Below are 8,290 nucleotides of genomic sequence, written 5' to 3' on the forward strand. Positions count from 1 at the left end.
GTCTCCAACATATCTTCAATCAGAAAGAACTAAACATGAGGCAACGACGTTGGGTTGAACTCCTAAACGACTACGATTGCGAAATTCGCTACCATCCTGGTAAAGCGAATGTCGTGGCTGACGCATTAAGTCGTAAGGAACGTGTCAAGCTTCACTGTGTTCAGGTTCGATCTGACATTCAATCTCGCATAATTCAGGCTCAACATACTTGTGTTGCACAAGACTTGATGGGTAAAGAGTTACCATGTCATACTAATCCTGAGCTTGAACTAAGAGATTTTGGGATTTTCTATTACACGGGCCGTTTGTGGGTCCCAAGTATAGACGATCTTCGCACTTTGCTTATGGATGAAGCTCACAAGTCTCGTTATTCTATTCATCCTGGTGCAGACAAAATGTATAAGGATCTTCGAACCCAGTACTGGTGGCCGGGTATGAAGAAAGACATCGCCTTATATGTTTCAAAATGCCTTACTTGTCTTAAGGTTAAGGCAGAACATCAACATCCCTCTGGATTATTGGAGCAACCAGAGATTCCGGTTTGGAAATGGGAAAACATTTCTATGGATCTCATTACCAAGTTACCGCGCACTAAGAAGGGTCATGACGCCATTTGGGTTGTTGTTGATCGTCTTACAAAGTCAGCACACTTCTTGCCAATCCGTGAGAGTCTATCTGCTGACGATCTTGCCAAGATATATGTTGATGAGATTATATCTCGACATGGTGTTCCTTTGAACATTATATCAGACAGAGATGCTCGATTCTCGTCTCGCTTTTGGAGAACCATGCAATCTGCCATGGGTACTCAACTTCATTTGAGCACAGCATACCATCCGCAGACAGATGGTCAATCTGAGAGAACAATCCAGACACTGGAGGATATGCTTAGAGCGTGTGTGATTGACTTTGGTGGTAGTTGGGATTCGCATCTACCGTTGATCGAATTCTCCCACAACAACAGTTATCACTCTAGCATCAACATGGCTCCTTTCGAAGCTTTATACGGTCGAAAATGTCGTTCACCGGTCTGCTGGAATGAGATAGGTGAAGCTCAGCTTACTGGACCTGAACTCATTCTAGAGACTACAGATAAGGTCAAGAAGATTCGTGAAAACCTTCAGACAGCTAGAAGCCGTCAGAAGTGTTACGCGGATCGACGACGCAAGCCCTTGGAATTCCAAGTTGGTGATCACGTCCTACTCAAGGTATCCCCTTGGAAAGGTGTGATTAGATTTGGGAAGAAAGGAAAACTTGCACCTCGTTATGTTGGACCATTCAAGATCGTTGAAAGAATCGGAAAAGTAGCCTACAGATTAGAGCTACCTCCTGAACTTGGAAATGTTCATCCGACATTCCACGTGTCCAATCTCAGAAAGTGTTTAGCTGATGAGAACCTCCACATACCACTTGATGAAATTCGTGTTGATAATACAATGCACTTCGTTGAGAAACCTGTGGAGATAGTGGACCGTTCATTTAAGCAATTGAAGGGCAAGCGGATTAAATTGGTCAAAGTTCGCTGGGAATCTAAACATGGCCCAGAGTTTACTTGGGAACGTGAAGATCAGATGAAAGCAAAATATCCGCATCTATTCTCACAAGTTTCCTCTAAACAAATTTCGGGACGAAATTTCCTGAAGTAGGGGAGACTGTGATATCTGTGTCTGTGATATCATTTTACAAACTCTGAACAATACAATATTAATAAAACAATGTGTTTTAATCCCTATATTTGTCATTTATGTTTGGTTTTGTGCCCATGTTGATTTTTGATCGATTTTGAACTCTATATCGCTTTCTGGAAAGTTATACGTGAACTGATGCGTAAACGCAGTCAGTTTAACGCGACAAACACTCCGGAACATCATCATAAACTTAACATACCTTAAATAACCTTTACATAACTTAGAAATAAGTTTTAAAGGCTTTGGTATGGCAAAAACAAGTTTATTCGCTCTCAGGGACTATTTGCGTCAATTTGCAAAAGTCTACCGTTTCGTAAGGAAACGTACAGTCCGGAACTTGATCATAAGTTAAACATACCATATATAACCTAAACATGGCTTAGAAATAAGCTTTGATAGGTTCGGTGTGCGAAAACATGCTTACATGATCTTTCAGGGACTAAAAGTGTCAAAAACGGCGTAAGTTTGCATTTTCGCGCGTATCTTACGTTCTGGACACATCTGGACATCCAAAATTTTTGTACACACTAAAATATTTTTATTTTAGTGATCGCCATGCAAAAATTCCATTCGTCGCTTAATTTGGATCGGTTTTGCGTTCGTTACGACTTCCGTCGTAATTAACCGAACAACGCAATTTTACGATCAAACGAACCGACATCCGAGATGTTTTTGAGCATGTTTTAAGTCCCCTATACTTTAACTTCATTTTAGAGCCTTGAAATGAGGATAACGGGGTTTAAACGCATCGAAAAAGGCTTTAAACACGTGCAGGGACCATTTCTGCCATTTTTGAAACTTTGCTGAACCTGATACATGGTAGCGTAGCGCGAGCACCTACTGCCTATGCCGTCGCGCTACGCGAGCATCACATCTAGGCAGAAAGTGTGTTTTCAGCAACAGTTTGTAAATTCAGGGGCCAATCTTGCAATTTCTTTGTGTGGTAACCAAGTTACCACCTCTCCAAGGCTTTGCACCTGCTCCTAACAAATGTATGGTTGTGATTTCATGCTTAATGACTAAGAAAAACACTTGGAGTGATCTTGTTCTTCATGTCCAACTATAAATACCATGCTCCATCAACTCATTTCTTTGCTCATTCACTCATTCCTCTCTTCACATCTGCTTTGAAGCTCTCTCTCAAGCATTTGGGACTTTGTCTTCTTGTAGAAAAGATAGCAAGGACCTTAAGTGAGCTTCTTTCATTCTTTTTATTTCCTTTTTCCTTATGTAGTGCAGAAAGTCAAACAGTTTGGCCAACAGTTTGACTTTCGGTTTTGATCATCAATAGGTCAAGTCAAAGTTCAATTGAACTTTGAAACGTGATTGTAATCACGATAGTTATAATCCTTCGTGATTATAGCCGCTGATTACCACGTTAGCTAGTTGTAGTGTCGAGTCAAAGTTTCGGTCAACATGCGTTTTAGCACGCATTTTGCAACGAAACTACTTTAGGGTATCAAAACACTTTGTTTTGATACCAAATCAGTAGGTTAGACATGTTTTGACATGTCTAACTCGACACTATTAGTTTGTGCTTGTTTAGGGTCGTAAGTCAAGCGGTATAAACAACCGCTTACACTTTCGAACCCGACCCGTTTGGTCGATCTTTAGGATCCGACCAAGTTTAGTTAATGATCATAGTTTCATAGGGAATAACCACTGAGGTTATAACCTTATGATCACCTAGGATTGGTTAGTCATATGCTTGTTCGCTTGTATGCCCATAGGAAATGACCAAAATGCCCTTTTGAAGCATAAATCCGTATTTTGACTATGTAAACATAATTTTGACATGTAATCTGATTTAGTAACATGTTTAGGGATAATTGGGCATGTAAGACTTGACATAGCACATAGTTAACCATCCGATCATAGTTTTACGCTAACGACGCCTTATAGTAGCTTATGTTACCATAATGTGTCGAAACGGGTCAAAAGCACTTAGGTAGGCCTTCCAATCAGAATGTTGGGACTAATAAATCATACCATATGAGTTCAATTACTCATTTGATTTATAGAACCTCATTCTATCCTATCTCCCGATTTAGGAGCCGATTATTAACATAGTTACCTATACTAGGTGCCGGTTGATTCCGTGACCCTTGGAGCTTAAATTGGTCTTATTCTCAAGACTAATTAGCAATCCCAAGTGAGTACATAGTTCCCCTCTTTTACCGTTTTCAAATATTTTGGGGTGATACACATGTACATACATGTTACTTTTGTGCATTTCATGCTTTTATGACATAAACATGCTAGTTTCACCTAGTACATATATAGTACATGCTTTCCATTGTGTTTTGCTATGTATGTCAAGCATGCTAGCACATTGATTTGTTACACATTTGTTGCATATGTTTACTTAGCATATGTAGCACATTGTTTTACATGACGTTTCTGCTATGTATGTTTACTGAGCATGCTAGCACATTGCTTTTACATGAACATTTCTACTAGGCATGTTTACTTAGCATTCCTAGTACATGGTTTTCACATGCTACATTGGTTATGACATTTGGTATGTTCAATCGGGACAATAATACATTCATTAACATTAGCTACGCCGCTCGGACTTATGTAATGGTACCATAGGAATTGACAACTCCCGTTTCCGACTTCCTGGGTTTGTTTGGAAGTTGGGGATGACAGAATCCGACAACATAATTTAGATAAACCTTTAATTCGTTTAAGGGTTTGTCGCCACAGTCGCAAGGCTTGAATGTATGCGATTAACATTACTGCATAAATGTTTGTAATCATAAAGCATTGTTTTTCTGCAAAGCATAACATTTGATTTAAACTTAGGTTTATTCAAAAACATGTTTTGTACATTTTCTATGGGGTTGAGTAACTTCTAGTTATTCACCATACATGACATTTGTTTTCACATTAGACATCATTACATAGTTAAGTAGATGATTTCCTACTTGCTATGCATTTCATTGGTTTTACATGATACACATAACATTGTACATGGTTTACACATACACATTTTGACATGGAACAAGACATTTTGGTTGGTTATTGATAAGTGACTTATGTAACGGGGCTATGTGTTATATGATAAAAGCATGGTGGATACGCCGCTGGTACTTCCTATATATATAAGTGCTTTTATCGTATTATACATCGTTGCGTTATATAAACCACTTGGGCACCACATGAAACATTTCATACATAAACATGACATTGTTTTACAAATTACATATTTTATACAAATTCACTTTTACTTGGTTATTCATTTAACCATGCATTATCATTTCATCATCATTTGATTTTCATTGATTTTCACATGGTTTTACAAAGGAAAACATTTTACAAGGTTCATGACTACATTTTATTAAACTCTCCTTTCAAATACAAGTCATGAATCTGCATAAACAAAACCTATGTATCTCACAGGCATTTTTATGCTGACGTACCTATTTTTACATGTGTTTCAGGTGCTAATGCATGATGATGCTTGTGCTTCACTTAGGCGGACTCAGGCCTTAGTGACTTAAAAGACAGTTATTATGTTAGTTTAGTTTGAACTCAAAGACAATATAACTTTAAATTTTAATAATACATAACTTTATTTGCCATGGTTGTTGAAACAAAAATTCTGTCGCCACTCACCTCCCCGGCGTTTCCGCCGCGGTTTGTTGTTTTATGCGGCCGGGGTGTGACAAAATTCCCCGGTCAATTACCAATACCTTAGTGCTTTTTCATAAAACTCGCCAGGGCAACCAAGCCAATCCTCCACCGGTATGGTATTTTAATTATTCTAAAATTTTCTCTCTTAACATTCCAGGAATGTTTATTGAAATTTTTAAAATTTTGCTATATTTTGAAGCCTCCTACCAGTGAATTCATTGTTAGAGATACTGGAAATTGCAGTCCGCGGTAAATGCCAGGTGACCTATACTTCCCCTTTTTTACTTTTTGCTTAAACATGTATGTTGGTTGGTTTAATGTAATATTGTTGTCTTGTTTTAGATTGCTTACACTTCCGATCTTTTGACCACTTCTGGGATGCAGTTGGCTTTGTTGGTCCAACCTCATCCATCCATCTATTTGGGCACTGTATTCCTTCAGGCTACACACAATCTTGATCTGTTATAAGGGATTTGTGATTGTATTATAAATATATTAGAGTGACTAGCATGTTCTCTCTCAATTTTGTGTTACACATGAGATCTTTGCGCTTCTGGGTTTTAACGGAGATTTACTGGGGGAGACAGACTGATTTTTGTGCTTCTGCATTTTGTCGGAGATTTGCGATGTGCACTTGTTTGTTCCAGTGATTTTGCTTGCCGGATATTTTAGAAATGTTGCTCAGATCTGAATGAAGCCTCGCTGCAACTCTTCTTTATGAACAATCAGAAGGTTACAAAGGCATGTTGTTATTTGACATCAGATGAGTTTTCTGGCCATACAAAAATTCATTTTTTTCCTTTATATTCCAAGGTATACAATGATCCAGTTCTAAGGTAGTTACAATCGATTGATTCTTTTCAAGTGTGACTATTAATTTGTATGTGTTTGTTCACTTGCAGAGGAATCATAAAAAGACAATGGAGATTCAGCAAAAGGTTCTACAATTTAAAGCTGCGCAGGATAAGAGAAGGGTTAAGATATTGAGAACTTTTTAGTTTTCCTTTTTTGTTGTTGTTTTTAGTTAGACATTTCGGTGAACACCTTTCATGCATTTAGACATTTTAGTTAATAAGCTTGTACTCTTTAAAAATAAAATATATGAGTTGTGTTCGAACGAAAATTGTGATCCTCAATCCAAATTTGCTGCTATTCATTGAACTGAGGCTCAAGCAATCCTTTGACCCGAGTTACCGAGTTTTGTTAAGTCTAGGTGCCCATCAAATGTTATTGCTTGCTTCTGTTTGGTAAGTTTTTTTAGTTTATAATAAAGTTATGATCATATGAGCATTGTTTGTGCTACATATGGCAGAGACTCCCCAAGAAATTGTGTGATGCACATATGCTAAAACAGGATGAAACAATTGTATTGGTCAATGAAGATGATCAAGAATTCAAAACAAAGCTTCTTGTTGAAAAAACGGGACTTAGTGGTGGCCAGAAAGGGTTTGTAATTGCTCATAAATTGTGTGAGGGAGATGCACTGCAATGTAGAAGTATGTAAAATATGTTGTTATTACAACATATGAAGTCTGGTTCTTAACTCCATATCTAAGGGATGATAGTTTTTTTTTTGTTGTTTTGATATATAGTAGCTATCTGAATCCTATATGGTAGCTTCCATATCTAACATTTGTAGCTTATAACTTGATGATATATCTCACTTGGCACATAAAAGTTATTCACTGTGGTATTGATTTATCATGTGAATTTAAAAATTTATCAGGATGAAACAGTTTTTTTTTTTTTTTTTTTTTTTTTTTTTTTTTTTTTTTTTTTTTTTTGAACTGAGGCTCAAGCAAGCTTAGAGTGTGAGGTTCTTGAGAAAAGGAATTTAAGATAAATACTCTATCAACCGAGCAATCAAAGGTGAGTTCACACTAACACTTAAAGCATGTATTCTCGATGGATTTGGGAACCTAATATTCCGAGGTAACGGAATAGTGATTACAATACTCATAATTCATGTTTCTATCATACTAGATGAAACTCTATCATGAAGTCTCTAACACTTATACCGATTAGTCGTCGGATATGGCAAACGGGATATTAGTTGATAACGCTATTAGGTTTGACAAACCTCACACCTGGCCTTAGAGGACGAATGTGAACTAGTATGGCCTTATAACCAATCAGTGATGATAGACATTGATCAAGTGCAACCAACACGACAGTCATAGTTTCGGTACCACACAGTTTAGTAGCTTACATAGGGTAGCTCCCTATGGCATGTTTTATAACCGGTAACTTATTAATTAATGTTTTTGGGATAAAACAAGTAAACCTTTTAAACCGTGAATTCGCCAACTTTATGTTGACATACTACTGCATGCTTGCAGGTCCGTAGATGCCTCACCGGAGCTTTTGCCTGGAGGAGTGTAGTGATCATCTAGAATCTATTATTGGATTCCTATTTTGAAGACTTATGTTTTAAACTAGTTTATGGATTTATATACTTAATGCTTCCGCTAAATACTTAAACTATGTTTTAGACTTTTAATATTACGTCACTAATCATATTGGTGATGTTTTTATGTTATTTACTTTAATTGTTCAATAACCAAAACACATGGTTCTAAACGACATTTTAGCCCAATAACCAAAACACTTCGAAGCCCAAAGGAGTTTGGAGCTGAATTTAAAGACATTTTGGAAGCCCAAAGAAAGTGGAGAAATCACAACACAGAAGGGAGACTTGAAACATTAGGATGCGGGTTCAAGTGGGAGTTCAACGACACATTTCTTGTGTCAATATTCACCCCTTAGGAAGGACCTTTTGGCACACTTGTTTCGGCTAACAAGTGCTATAAAAATAGTTGGCTATGGTTATGCACCTATTGATATGTGTGTTGTGCTTGTGTGGTTGCTTATTTATGTTGTTTAGATGATATATTCATATGCATGCTTAACAAACTAATAATCAACAACAAGTTTAAAAATTGGTTCTTAACAACATCATTAAG

At 37.3% G+C, this 8,290-nt stretch overlaps 1 long non-coding RNA gene across 1 annotated transcript; it reads left to right on the top strand.

Moving 5' to 3' along the window:
- The first annotated feature begins 5,358 nt into the window (after positions 1–5,358).
- On the top strand, positions 5,359–6,507 carry LOC110941301. The gene is made up of 3 exons (XR_002593985.2): positions 5,359–5,438; positions 5,527–6,140; positions 6,230–6,507. It is a non-coding gene; the product is annotated as an uncharacterized LOC110941301 (long non-coding RNA).
- Positions 6,508–8,290: the final 1,783 nt, after the last annotated feature.

Source organism: Helianthus annuus, chromosome 5 (assembly GCF_002127325.2).
Source record: "Helianthus annuus cultivar XRQ/B chromosome 5, HanXRQr2.0-SUNRISE, whole genome shotgun sequence".
NCBI lineage: Eukaryota > Viridiplantae > Streptophyta > Magnoliopsida > Asterales > Asteraceae > Helianthus > Helianthus annuus.